The sequence below is a fragment of the Equus caballus genome, chromosome 23 (assembly GCF_041296265.1).
Source record: "Equus caballus isolate H_3958 breed thoroughbred chromosome 23, TB-T2T, whole genome shotgun sequence".
Taxonomy (NCBI): Eukaryota; Metazoa; Chordata; class Mammalia; order Perissodactyla; family Equidae; genus Equus; species Equus caballus.
In genome coordinates this window covers 6,650,708-6,663,016 of record NC_091706.1, presented here as the reverse complement: position 1 = coordinate 6,663,016, position 12,309 = coordinate 6,650,708, and positions in this window count along the sequence as shown.

Below are 12,309 nucleotides of genomic sequence, written 5' to 3'. Positions count from 1 at the left end.
TGTCCAGCAGGTGGTTCCGGAATGCCCGGCAGGTGATTCCGGAGTGTCCGGCATGTGGTTCTGGGACCTCTGAGAGGTGGTTCCGGCATGCCCGGCAGGTGATTCCGGAGTGTCCAGCATGTGGTTCTGGCACCTGTGAGAGGTGGTTCCGGAATGCACGGCATGTGATTCCGGAGTGTCTGCCGAGTGGTTCTGGCGTAGCCTGCAGGTGATTTTGGCGTGACCAGCAGGTGGTTCCGGCGAGCTCGGCAGGTGGTAGCGGCATGTCCGGAACATGGTTCTGGCACGTCTGAGAGATGGTTCCGGCATGCCCGGCAGGTGATTCGGGAGTGTCCGGCATGTGGTTCTGGCACCTCTGAGAGGTGGTTCCGCCATGCCCGGCAGGTGATACCGGAGTCTCCGGCATTTGGTTCTGGCACCACTGAGAGGTGGCTCCCGCATGCCTCGCAGGTGATTCCGGCGTGTCCGGCACGTGGTTCTGGTGTGTCAGAGGGCTGATTCTGGCATTTCCGGCAGATGATTCCGGAGTGTCCACCAAGTGGTTCTGGTAGACGTGGCAGGTGATTTTGGCGTGTCTGGAAGGTGGTTCTGGCTAGTTGAGCAGGTGGATCAGGCGTGTTCGGCAGGGGGTTCAGGCGGGTCTGGCAGGTGGTTTCAGTCGGTTCGGTGTGTGGTTCCGGCATCTCAGGCACATGGTTCTGGCACGTCTGATAGGTGGTTCCGGCCGGCCCGACAGGTGTTTCCATGGTGTCCGCCAAGTGGTTCTGGCATAGCTGGCAGGTGATGTTGGCGTGACCGGCAGGTGGTTCCAGCCAGCCCGGCAGGTGATTCCGGAGTGTCTGCCGAGTGGTTCTGGCGTAGCCGCCAGGTGATTTTGGCGTGTCCAGCAGGTGGTTTTGGTGAGTCGAGGAGGTGGTTCTGGCGTGCTCGGCATGTGCTTCCGGTGTCATTGGCATGTGGTTCCGGCATGTGTGAGAGGTGGTTCCGCCATGCCCGGCAGGTGATTCCGAAGAGTTCACCAAATGGTTGTGGCGTAGCCGCCAGGTGATTTTGGCGTGTCCAGCAGGTGGTTTTGGCGAGTCGATTAGGTGGTTCCGGCGTGTCCGGCAGGTGTTTCGGGTCTGTCCGGCAGGTGGTTCTGGCGTGTCAGGCACGATGTTCTGGCACGTCTGAGAGTTGGTTCCGGCTTGCCCGACAGGTGATTCCCGGAGTGTCCGCCACGTGGTTCTGGTGTACCCGGCAGGTGATTTTGGCGTGTCCAGCAGGTGGTTTTGGCGAGTCGAGCAGGTGGTTCTGGCGTGCTCGGCAGGTGCTTCCGGTGTCATTGGCATGTGGTTCCGGCACGTCTGAGAGGTGGTTCCGCCATGCCTGGCACCTGATTCCGGAGTGTTCGCCAAGTGGTTCTGGCGTAGCCGGCAGGAGATTTTGCATGTCCGGCAATGGTTCCGTCGAGTCGAGCCAGTGGTTCCAGCATGTCTGGCAAGTGATTCCGGCATGTCCAGCAGGTGGTCCTGGGGAGTGGATCAGGTGGTTCCGGCATGCCCGGCAGGTGATTCCGGAGTGTCCGGCATGTGGTTCTGGCACCTCTGAGAAGTTGTTCTGTCTTGCCCGGCAGGTGATACCGGAGTGTCCGGCATTTGGTTCTGGCACCTCTGAGATGTGGTTCCGGGATGCCTGGCATGTGATTCCGGAGTGTCTGCCGAGTGGTTCTGGCGTGTCCAGCAGGTGTTTCCGGTCTGTCTGGCAGGTGGTTCTGGCCTTTCCGGCACGAGGTTCTGGCACCTCTGAGAGTTGGTTCCGGCTTGCCCGACAGGTGATTCCGGAGTGTCCGCCACGTGGTTCTTGCGTACCCGGCATTTGATTTTGGCGTGTCTGGCTGGTGTTTCTTGCAAGTCGAGCATTTGGCTCAGGCATGATCAGCAGGTGCTTCCGGCGTGTCTGGCACGTGGTTATGGTGTGTCTGAGAGCTGGTTCTGGCATGTCCGGCAGATGATTCCGGATTGTCCGCCATGTGGTTCTGGCACCTCTGAGAGGTGTTTCCGGCATGCCCGGCAGGTCCTTCCAGAGTGTCTGCCGAGTGGTTCTGGCGTAGCCGGCAGGTGATTCTGGCATGTCCAGCAAGTGGTTCTGGGGAGTGGATCATGTGTTTCCGGCATACTCGGCAGGTGGTACGGGCGTGTCCGGAACATGGTTCTGGCAAGTCTGAGAGGTGGTTCCGGCATGCCCGACAGGTGATTCCGGAGTGTTCGCCAAGTGGTTCTGGCGTAGCCGGCAGGTCATTTTGCATGTCCGGCGTTGGTTCTGGCAAGTCAAGCCGGTGGTTCCGGCGTGTCCAGCAGGTGGTTCCTGTCTGTCCGGCAGGTCGTTCTGGCCTGTCCGGCACGAGGTTCTGGCACGTGTGAGAGTTGGTTCCGGCATGCCCGACAGGTGATTCCGGAGTGTCCGCCACGTGGTTCTGGCGTACCCGGCAGGTGATTTTGGCGTGTCTGGCAGGCGTTTCTTGCAAGTCGAGCTTGTGGCTCAGGCATGATCAGCAGGTGCTTCCGACGTGTCCGGCACGTGGTTCTGGTGTGTCTGAGAACTGGTTCTGGCATGTCCGGCAGATGATTCCGGAGTGTCCACCAAGTGGTTGTGGCATACCCGGCAGGTGATTTTAGCGTGTCAGGTAGGTGGTTCCAGCGAGTCGAGTAGGTGGTTCCGGCGTGCTCGGCAGGTGGTTCAGGCGGGTCTGGCACGTGGTTTCGGTCTGTTCGGGGTGTGGTTCCAGCATCTCAGGCACATGGTTCTGGCACGTCTGATAGGTGGTTGCGGCCGCCCCGACAGGTGTTTCCATGGTGTCCGCCAAGTTGTTCTGGCATAGATGGCAGGTGATGTTGGCGTGACTGGCAGCTGGTTACAGCCAGCCCGGCAGGTGATTCCGAAGAGTTCACCAAATGGTTGTGGGGTAGCCGGCAGGTGATTTTGGCCTGTCCAGCAAGTGGTTTTGGCGAGTCGAGCAGGTGGTTCTGGCGTGCTCGGCAGGTGCTTCCGGTGTCATTGACATGTGGTTCCGGCATGTCTGAGAGGTGGTTCCGCCATGCCCGGTAGGTGATTCTGGAGTGTTCGCCAAGTGGTTCTGGCATAGCCGGCAGGTGATTTTGCATGTCCGGCAATGTTTCCGGCGAGTCGAGCCGGTGGTTCCGGCATATCCGGCAGGTGGTTCCGGCATGCCCGTCAGATGATTCCGGAGTGTCTGCCCATTGGTTCTGGCGTAGCCGGCAGGTGATTTTGGCGTGTCCAGCAGGTGGTTCCGGCATGCCCAGCAGGTGATTCCGGAGTGTCCGGCATGTGGTTCTGGCACCTCTGAGAGGTGGTTCCGCCATGCCCGGCCGGTGATACCGGAGTCTCCGGCATTTGGTTCTGGCACCTCTGAGAGGTGGTTCCGGAATGCCTGGCATGTGATTCCGGAGTGCCTGCCGAGTGGTTCTGGCGTAGCCGGCAGTTGATTTTGGCGTGTCCACGAGGTGGTTCTGTGGAGTGGATCAGCTGGTTCCGGCTTACTCGGCAGGTGGTACCGGCGTCTCCAGAACATGGTTCTGGCAAGTCTGAGAGGTGGTTCCGGTACGCCCGACAGGTGATTCCGGAGCGTCCGCCAAGTGTTTCTGGCGTACCCGGCAGGTGATTTTGGCATGTCCGGCAGGTGATTCCGGCATGTCTTGCAGGTGGTTCTGGGAAGTCGATAAGGTGGTTCCGGCATGCCCGGCAAGTGATTCCGGAGTGTCCTGCATGTGGTTCTGGCACCTCGGAGAGGTGGTTCCGGCATGCCCGGCAGGTGATACCGGAGTTTCCGGCATTTGGTTCTGGCACCTCTGAGAGGTGGTTCCGAATGCCTGGCCTGTGATTCTGGAGTGTCTGCTGAGTGCTTCTGGCGTAGCCGGCAGTTGATTTTGGCGTGTCCTCTAGGTGGTTCTGGGGAGTGGATCAGCTGGTTCTGGCATACTCGGCAGGTGGTACCGGCGTGTCCAGAACATGGTTCTGGCAAGTCTGAGAGGTGGTTCCGGCATGCCCGACAGGTGATTCCGGAGTGTTCGCCAAGTGGTTCTGGCGTAGCCGGCAGGTCATTTTGCATGTCCGGCGGTGGTTCCGGCGAGTCGAGCCGGTGGTTCCTGCGTAGCCGGCAGTTGATTTTGCGTGTCCACTAAGTAGTTCTGGGGAGTGGATCAGCTGGTTCCGGCATACTCGGCAGGTTGTCCCGGCGTGTCCAGAACATGGTTCTGTCAAGTCTGAGAGGTGGTTCCGGCACGCCCGACAGGTGATTCCGGAGCGTCCGCCAAGTGTTTCTGGCGTAGCCGGTAGGTGATTTTGCATGTCCGACAATGGTTCCGGCGAGTCGAGCCGGTTGTTCCGGCATGTCCAGCAGGTGGTTCCGGCATGTCCGGCAGGTGATTCCGGAGTGTCCGGCATGTGGTTCTGGCACCTCTGATAGGTGGTTCCGGCATGCACTGCAGGTGATGCCGGAGTCTCCGGCATTTGGTTGTGGCACCTCTGAGAGGTGTTTCCGGCATGCCCGGCAGGGCGTTCCAGAGTGTCTTCCGAGTGGTTCTGGCGTAGCCGGCAGGTGATTCTGGCATGTCCAGCAGCTGTTTCTGGGGAGTGGATCAGGTGGTTCCGGCATACTCGTCAGGTGGTAAGGGCGTGTCCGGAACAAGGTTCTGGCAAGTCTGAGAGGTGGTTCCGGCATGCCCGACAGGTGATTCCTGAGTGTTCGCCAAGTGGTTCTGGCGTAGCCGGCAGGTCATTTTGCATGTCCGGCGGTGGTTCCGGCGTTCAAGCCGGTGGTTCCTCCGTGTCCAGCAGGTGGTTCCTGTCTGTCCGGCAGGTGGTTCTGGCGTGTCCGGCACGAGGTTCTGGCACGTCTGAGAGTTGGTTCCGGCATGCCCGACAGGTGATTCCGGAGTGTCCGCCACGTGGTTCTGGTGTACCCGGCAGGTGATTTTGGCGTGTCTGGCAGGCGTTTCTTGCAAGTCGAGCATTTGGCTCAGGCATGATCAACAGGTGCTTCCGGCGTGTCCGGCACGTGGTTCTGGTGTGTCTGAGAGCTGGTTCTGGCATGTCCGGCAGATGATTCCGGAGTGTCCAACAAGTGGTTGTGGCATACCCGGCAGGTGCTTTTAGCGTGTCAGGTAGGTGGTTCCAGCGAGTCGAGTAGGTGGTTCCGGCGTGCTCGGCAGGTGGTGCAGGCGGGTCTGGCACATGGTTTCGGTCTGTTCAGGGTGTGGTTCCGGCATCTCAGGCACATGGTTCTGGCACGTCTGATAGGTGGTTCCAGCAGGCCCGACAGGTGTTTCCATGGTGTCCGGCAAGTGGTTCTGGCATAGCTGGCAGATGTTGTTGGCGGACCGGCAGGTAGTTCCAGCCAGCCCGGCAGGTGATTCCGAAGAGTTCACCAAATGGTTGTGGCGTAGCCGGCAGGTGATTTTGGCGTGTCCAGCAGGTGGTTTTGGCGAGTCGAGCAGGTGGTTCTGGCGTGCTTGGCATTTGCTTCCGGTGTCATTGGCATGTGGTTCCAGCATGTCTGAGAGGTTGTTTCGCCATGCCCGGCAGGTGATTCCAGAGTGTTCCACAAGTGGTTCTGGCATAGCCGGCAGGTGATTTTGCATGGCTGGCAATGGTTCCGGCGAGTGGAGCCGGTGGTTCCGGCATGTCCGGCAGGTGGTTCCGGCATGCCCGGCAGGTGATTCCGGAGTGTCTGGCATGTGGTTCTGGCACCTCTGAGAGTTGGTTCCGGCATGCCCGGCAGGTGATACCGGAGTGTTCGCCAAGTGGTTCAGGCGTAGCCGGCAGGTGATTTTGCATGTCCGGCAATGGTTCCGGCGAGTCGAGCCGGTGATTCCGGAATGTCCGGCAGGTGGTTCCGGCATGTCCGTCAGGTGGTTCCGGCATGTCCAGCACGTGGTTCCAGCATGCCAGGCAGGTGATTCCGGAATGTCCGGCATGTGGTTCTGGCACCTCTGAGAGGTGGTTCCGGAATGCCCGGCAGGTGGTTCCGGAGTGTCTGCCGAGTGGTTCCGGCATAGTCGGCAGGTGATTCTGGCATGTCCAGAAGGTGGTTCTGGGGAGTGGATGAGGTGGTTTCGGCATACTCGGCAGGTGGTACCGGCGTGTCCGGACAATTGTTCTGGCAAGTCTGAGAGGTGGTTCCGGCATGCCCGACAGGTGATTCCGGAGTGTTCGCCAACAGGTTCTGGCGTAGCCGGCAGGTCATTTTGCATGTCCGGCGGTGGTTCCGGCGAGTTGAGCTGGTGGTTGCGGCATGTCCGGCAGGTGATTCCGTCATGTCCAGCAGGTGGTTCCGGCATGCCGGCAGGTGATTCCGGAGTGTCCGGCATGTGGTTCTGGCACCTCTGAGAGGTGGTTCCGGCATGCCCGGCAGGTGATGCCGGAGTGTCCGGCATTTGGTTCTGGCACCTCTGAGAGGTGGTTCCGGGATGCCTGGCATGTGATTCCGGAGTGTCTGCCGAGTGGTTCTGGCGTAGCCGGCAGTTGATTATGGCGTGTCCACTAGGTGGTTCTGTGGAGTGGATCAGCTGGTTCTGGCATACTCGGCAGGTCGTCCCGGCGTGTCCAGAACATGGTTCTGGCAAGTCTGAGAGGTGGTTCCGGCACGCCCGACAGGTGATTCCGGAGCGTCCGCCAAGTGTTTCTGGCGTACCCGGAAGGTGATTTTGGCATGTCCGACAGATGTTTCTTGCGAGTCGAGCAGGTGGCTCCGGCATGCTCAGCTGGTTCTTCCGGCGTCTCTGGCACGTGGTTCTGGTGTGTCAGAGGGCTGGTTCTGGCATTTCCGGCAGATGATTCCGGAGTGTCCACCAAGTGGTTCTGGTAGATCTGGCAGGTGATTTTGGCGTGTCAGGAAGGTGGTTCCGGCTAGTTGAGCAGGTGGATCAGGCGTGCTCGCCAGGGGGTTCAGGCGGGTCTGGCAGGTGGTTTCGGTCTGTTCGGGGTGTGGTTCCGGCATCTCAGGCACATGGTTCTGGCACGTCTGAGAGGTGGTTCCGGCCGGCCCGACAGGTGTTTCCGGAGTGTCCGCCAAGTGGTTCCGGCGTAGCTGAAATGTGATGTTGGCGTGACCGGCAGGTGGTTCCAGCCAGCCAGGCAGGTGATTCCGAAGAGTTCACCAAATGGTTGTGGCGTAGCCGGCAGGTGATTTTGGAGTGTCAGGAGGTGGTTCCGGCTAGTTGAGCAGGTGGATCAGGCGTGCTCGCCAGGAGGTTCAGGTGGGTCTGGCAGGTTGTTTCGGTCTGTTCGGGGAGTGGTTCTGGCATCTCAGGCACATGGTTCTGGCATGTTTGAGAGGTGGTTACGGCCGGCCCGACAGGTGTTTCCGGAGTGTCCGCCAAGTGGTTCCGGCGTAGCTGAAAGGTGATGTTGGCGTGACCAGCAGGTGGTTCCAGCCGGCCCGGCAGGTGATTCCGGAGTGTCTGCCGCGTGGTTCTGGCATACCCGACAGGTGATTTTGGCGTCTCCAGCAGGTGGTTCCGGCGAGCTCGGCAGGTGGTACCGGCGTGTCCGGAACATGGTTCTGGCACGTCTGAGAGATGGTTCCGGCATGCCCGGCAGGTGATTCCGGAGTGTCCGGCATGTGGTTCTGGCACCTCTGAGAGGTGGTTCCGGCATGCCCGGCAGGTGGTTCCGGAGTGTCTGCCGAGTGGTTCGTGCGTAGCCAGCAGGTGATTCTGGCGTGTCCAGCAGGTGTTTCTGGGGAGTGGATCAGGTGGTTCCGGCATACTCGGCAGGTGGTACGGGCGTGTCCGGAATATGGTTCTGGCAAGTCTGAGAGGTGGTTCCGGCATGCCCGACAGGTGATTCCGGAGTGTTCGCCAAGTGGGTCCGGCGTAGCCGGCAGGTCATTTTGCATGTCCGGCGGTGGTTCCGGCGAGTTGATCTGGTGGTTCCGGCGTATCCAGCAGGTGGTTCCGGTCTGTCCGGCAGGTGGTTCTGGCGTCTCCGGCACGAGGTTCTGGCACGTCTGAGAGTTGGTTCCGGCATGCCCGACAGGTGATTCCGGAGTGTCCGCCACGTGGTTCTGGTGTACCCGGCAGGTGATTTTGGCGTGTCTTGCAGGCGTTTCTTGCAAGTCGAGCATTTGGCTGAGGCATGATCAACAGGTGCTTCCGGCGTGTCCGGCACGTGGTTCTGGTGTGTCTGAGAGCTGGTTCTGGCATGTCCGGCAGATGATTCCGGAGTGTCCACCAAGTGGTTGTGGCATACCCGGCAGGTGATTTTAGCGTGTCAGGTAGGTGTTTCCGGCGAGTCGAGTAGGTGGTTCCGGCGTGCTCGGCAGGTGGTTCAGGCGGATCTGGCACGTGGTTTCGGTCTGTTCGGGGTGTGGTTCCGGCATCTCAGGCACATGGTTCTGGCACGTCTGATAGGTGGTTCCAGCAGGCCCGACAGGTGTTTCCATGGTGTCCGCCAAGTGGTTCTGGCATAGCTGGCAGATGTTGTTGGCGGACCGGCAGGTAGTTCCAGCCAGCCCGGCAGGTGATTCCGAAGACTTCACCAAATGGTTGTGGCGTAGCCAGCAGGTGATTTTGGCGTGTCCGGCAGGTGGTTCTGGGGAGTGGATCAGGAACTTCCGGCATTCTCGGCAGGTGCTTCCGCCGTCTCCGGCATGTGGTTGTGGCACCTCTGAGAGGTGGTTCCCGCATGCCCGGCAGGTGATTCTGGAGTGTGGGACAAGTGGTTGTGGCGTAGCCGGCTGGTGATTCTGTCGTGTCCGGCAGTTGGTTCTGGCGAGTCGAGCAGGTGGTCCCGGCGTGTCCGGCAGCTGGTTCCGGTCTGTCCTGGAGGTGGTTCCGGAGTGTCTGCCGAGTGGTTCTGGCATAGCCGGCATGTGATTTTGGCGTGTCCAGCAGGTGGTTCTGGGGAGTGGAGCAGGTGGTTCCGGCATACTCGGCAGGTGGTCCCGGCGTGTCCGGCACATGGTTCTGGCACCTCTGAGAGGTGGTTCCAGCATGCCCGGCAGTGATCTCGGAGAGTCCTCCTAGTGGTTCTGGCGTACCCCGCAGGTGTTTCTCGTGTGTCCGGCAGGTGGCTCTGTTGAGTCGAGCAGGTGGTTCCGGCGTGCTCGGCAGGTGGTTCCGGCAGGTCCGGCAGGTGTTTGCCGTCTGTCCATGACGTGGTTCCGGCATGCCCGCAAGGTGATTCTGGAGTGTCCACCCAGTGGTTTTGGCATAGCCGGCATATGATTTTGGCCTGTGAGGCAGGTGGTTCCGGCATGTCCAGCAGGTGGTTCCGGAGAGCTCGGCAGGTGCTTCCGGTCTCTCCGGCACGTGGTTGTGGCACGTCTGAGAGAAGGTTCCGTCATGCCCGGCAGGGTATTCTGGAGTATCCGGCATGTGGTTCTGGCACCTCTGAGAGGTGGTTCCGGAATGCCTGGCATGTGATTCCGGAGTGTCTGCCGTGTGGTTCTGGCATAGCCGGCAGTTGATTTTGGCGTGTCCAGTAGGTGGTTCTGGGGAGTGGATCAGCTGGTTCCGGCATACTCGGCAGGTGGTACCGGCGTGTCCAGAACATGGTTCTGGCAAGTCTGAGAGGTGGTTCCGGCATGCCCGACAGGTGATTCCGGAGTGTCCGCCAAGTGTTTCTGGCGTACCCGGCAGGTGATTTTGGCCTGTCCGACAGGTGTTTCTTGCGAGTCGTGCAGGTGGCTCAGGCATGCTCAGCTGGTGCTTCCGGCGTCTCTGGCACGTGGTTCTGGTGTGTCTGAGAGCTGGTTTTGGCATGTCCGGCAGATGATTCCAGAGTGTCCACCAAGTGGTTCTGGTATACCTGGCAGGTGATTTAGGCGTGTCAGGAAGGTGGTTCCGGCTACTTGAACAGGTGGATCAGGTGTGCTCGCCAGGGGGTTCAGGCGGGTGTGGCAGGTGGTTTCGGTCTGTTCGGGGTGTGGTTCCGGCATCTCAGGCACATGGTTCTGGCACGTCTGAGAGGTGGTTGTGGCCGGCCCGACAGGTGTTTCCAGAGTGTCCGCCAAGTGGTTCTGGCGTAGCTGGCAGGTGATGTTGGCGTGACCGGCAGGTGGTTCCACCAAGCCCGGCAGGTGATTCTGGAGTGTCCGCCAAGTGGTTCTGGCGTAGCCGGCAGGTGATTTTGGCGTGTCAGGTAGGTGGTTCCGGCGAGTCGAGTAGGTGGTTCCGGCGTCCTCGGCAGGTGGTTCAGGCGGGTCTGGCAGGTGGTTTCAGTCTGTTCGGGGTGTGGTTGCGGCATCTCGGGCACATGGTTCTGGCACGTCTGAGAGGTGGTTCTGGCCGGCCCGACCGGTGTTTCCATGGTGTACGCCAAGTGGTTCTGGCATAGCTGGCAGGTGATGTTGGCGTGACCGGCAGGTGGTTCCAGCCAGCCCGGCAGGTGATTCCGAAGTGTTCAGCAAATGGTTGTGGCGTAGCCGGCAGGTGATTTTGGCGTGTCCGGCAGGTTGTTTTGGCGAGTCGAGCAGGTGGTTCTGGAGTGCTCGGCAGGTGCTTCCGGTGTCATTGGCATTTGGTTCCGGCATGTCTGAGAGGTGGTTCCGCCATGCCCGTCAGGTGATTCTGGAGTGTTCGCCAAGTGGTTCTGGCGTAGCCGGCAGGTGATTTTGCATGTCCGGCAATGGTTCCGGCGAGTCGAGCCGGTGGTTCTGGCGTGTCCGGCATGTGGTTCCGGTCTGTCCAGCAGGTGGTTCTGGGGTGTCCGGCACGAGGTTCTGGCACGTCTGAGAGGTTGTGTCGGCATGCCCTTCACGTGATTCCGGCTTGTCCACCAAGTGGTTCTGGTGTAGCGGGCAGGTGATTTTGGCGTGTACAGCAGGTGGTTCAGGCGAGTTGAGCAGGTGGTTGCGACGTGCTCGGCAGGTGCTTCCGGCGTCTCCGGCACGTGTTTCTGGCACATCTGACTGGTGGTTCCGGCATGCCCAAAAGTTGATTCCGGTCTGTCCGGTAGGTGGTTCCGGCGTGCACGGCACGTGGTTCTGGTACGTCTCAGAGGTGGTTGCGTATGCCCAACAGGTGATTCCGGACTGTCCGCCACGTGCTTCTGGCACGTCTGAGAGGTGGTTCCAACATGCCCGGCAGGTCATTTCGGAGAGTCGTCCAAGTGGTTCTGGCGTAGCCCGCAGGTGATTTTGGCGTGTCCGGCAGGTGGTTCCGCCGTGCTCGGCAGGTGGTTCAGGCATGGCCGTCACGTGGTTCCAGTCTGTCCAGGACGTGTTTCCAGCTTCTCCGGCAGGTGGTTCTGGTACGTCTGAGAGGTGGTTCCGCCATGGCTGGCAGGTGATCCCGGACTGTCCCCCAGGTGGTTCTGGCATAGCCAGCAGTTGATATTGTCCTGTCCGGCAGGTGGTTCCAGCGAGTCGAACAGGTGGCTCCGGCGTTCTTGGCAGGTGGTTCCGGTCTGTCCGGCACGTGCTTCCGGAACGTCTGAGAGGTGGTTCCGGCATGCGCGACACGTGATTTCGGAGTGTCCGCCAGGTGGTTCTGGCGTACCCAGCAGGTGATTTTGGCGTGTCAGGGAGGTGGTACCGGTGAGTCGAGCAGGTGGTTCCGGCATGCTCAGCAGGTTGTTCAGGCGGTTCTGTCAGGTGGAATCCGTCTGTTCGGGGTGTGGTTCCAGCATCTCATGAACACGTTTCTGGCACGTCTGAGATTTTGTTCCGGCCGGCCCGACAGGTGTTTCCGCAGGGTCCGCCAAGCGGTTCTGGCGTAGTTGGCAGGTGATTTTGGCGTGTCCGGCAGGTGTTTCTGGTGAGTCGAGCAGGTGGCTCCGGCATGCTCGGCAGGTCCTTTCGGCGTCTCCGGCACGTGGTTCTGGTGTGTCTGAGAGCTGGTTCCGGCATGTCCGGCAGATGATTCCGCACTGTCCGCCAAGCGGTTCTGGCGTAGCTGGCAGGTGATTTTGGCATGACCGGCAGGTGGTTCCAGCAAGCCTGGCAGGTGATTCCAAAGTGTTCACCAACTGGTTGTGGCGTAGCCGGCACGTGATTTTTGCGTGATCGGCAGGTGGTTCTGGCGAGTCGAGCAGGTGGTTCCGGCGTGCTCGGCTGGTGCTTCCGGAGTCATTGGCACGGGGTTCTGGCATGTCTGAGAGGTGGTTCCTGCATGCCCGGCAAGTGATTCCGGAGTGTTCGCCAAGTGGTTCTGGCATAGTCGGCAGGTGATTTTGGCATGTCCGGCAGGTGGTTCAGGCGTACCCGGCAGGTGATTTTGGCGTGTCCGGCAGGTGTTTCTGTCGAGTCGAGCAGGTGGCTCCGGCATGCTCGGCAGGTGCTTCCGGCGTCTCCGGCACGTGGGTCTG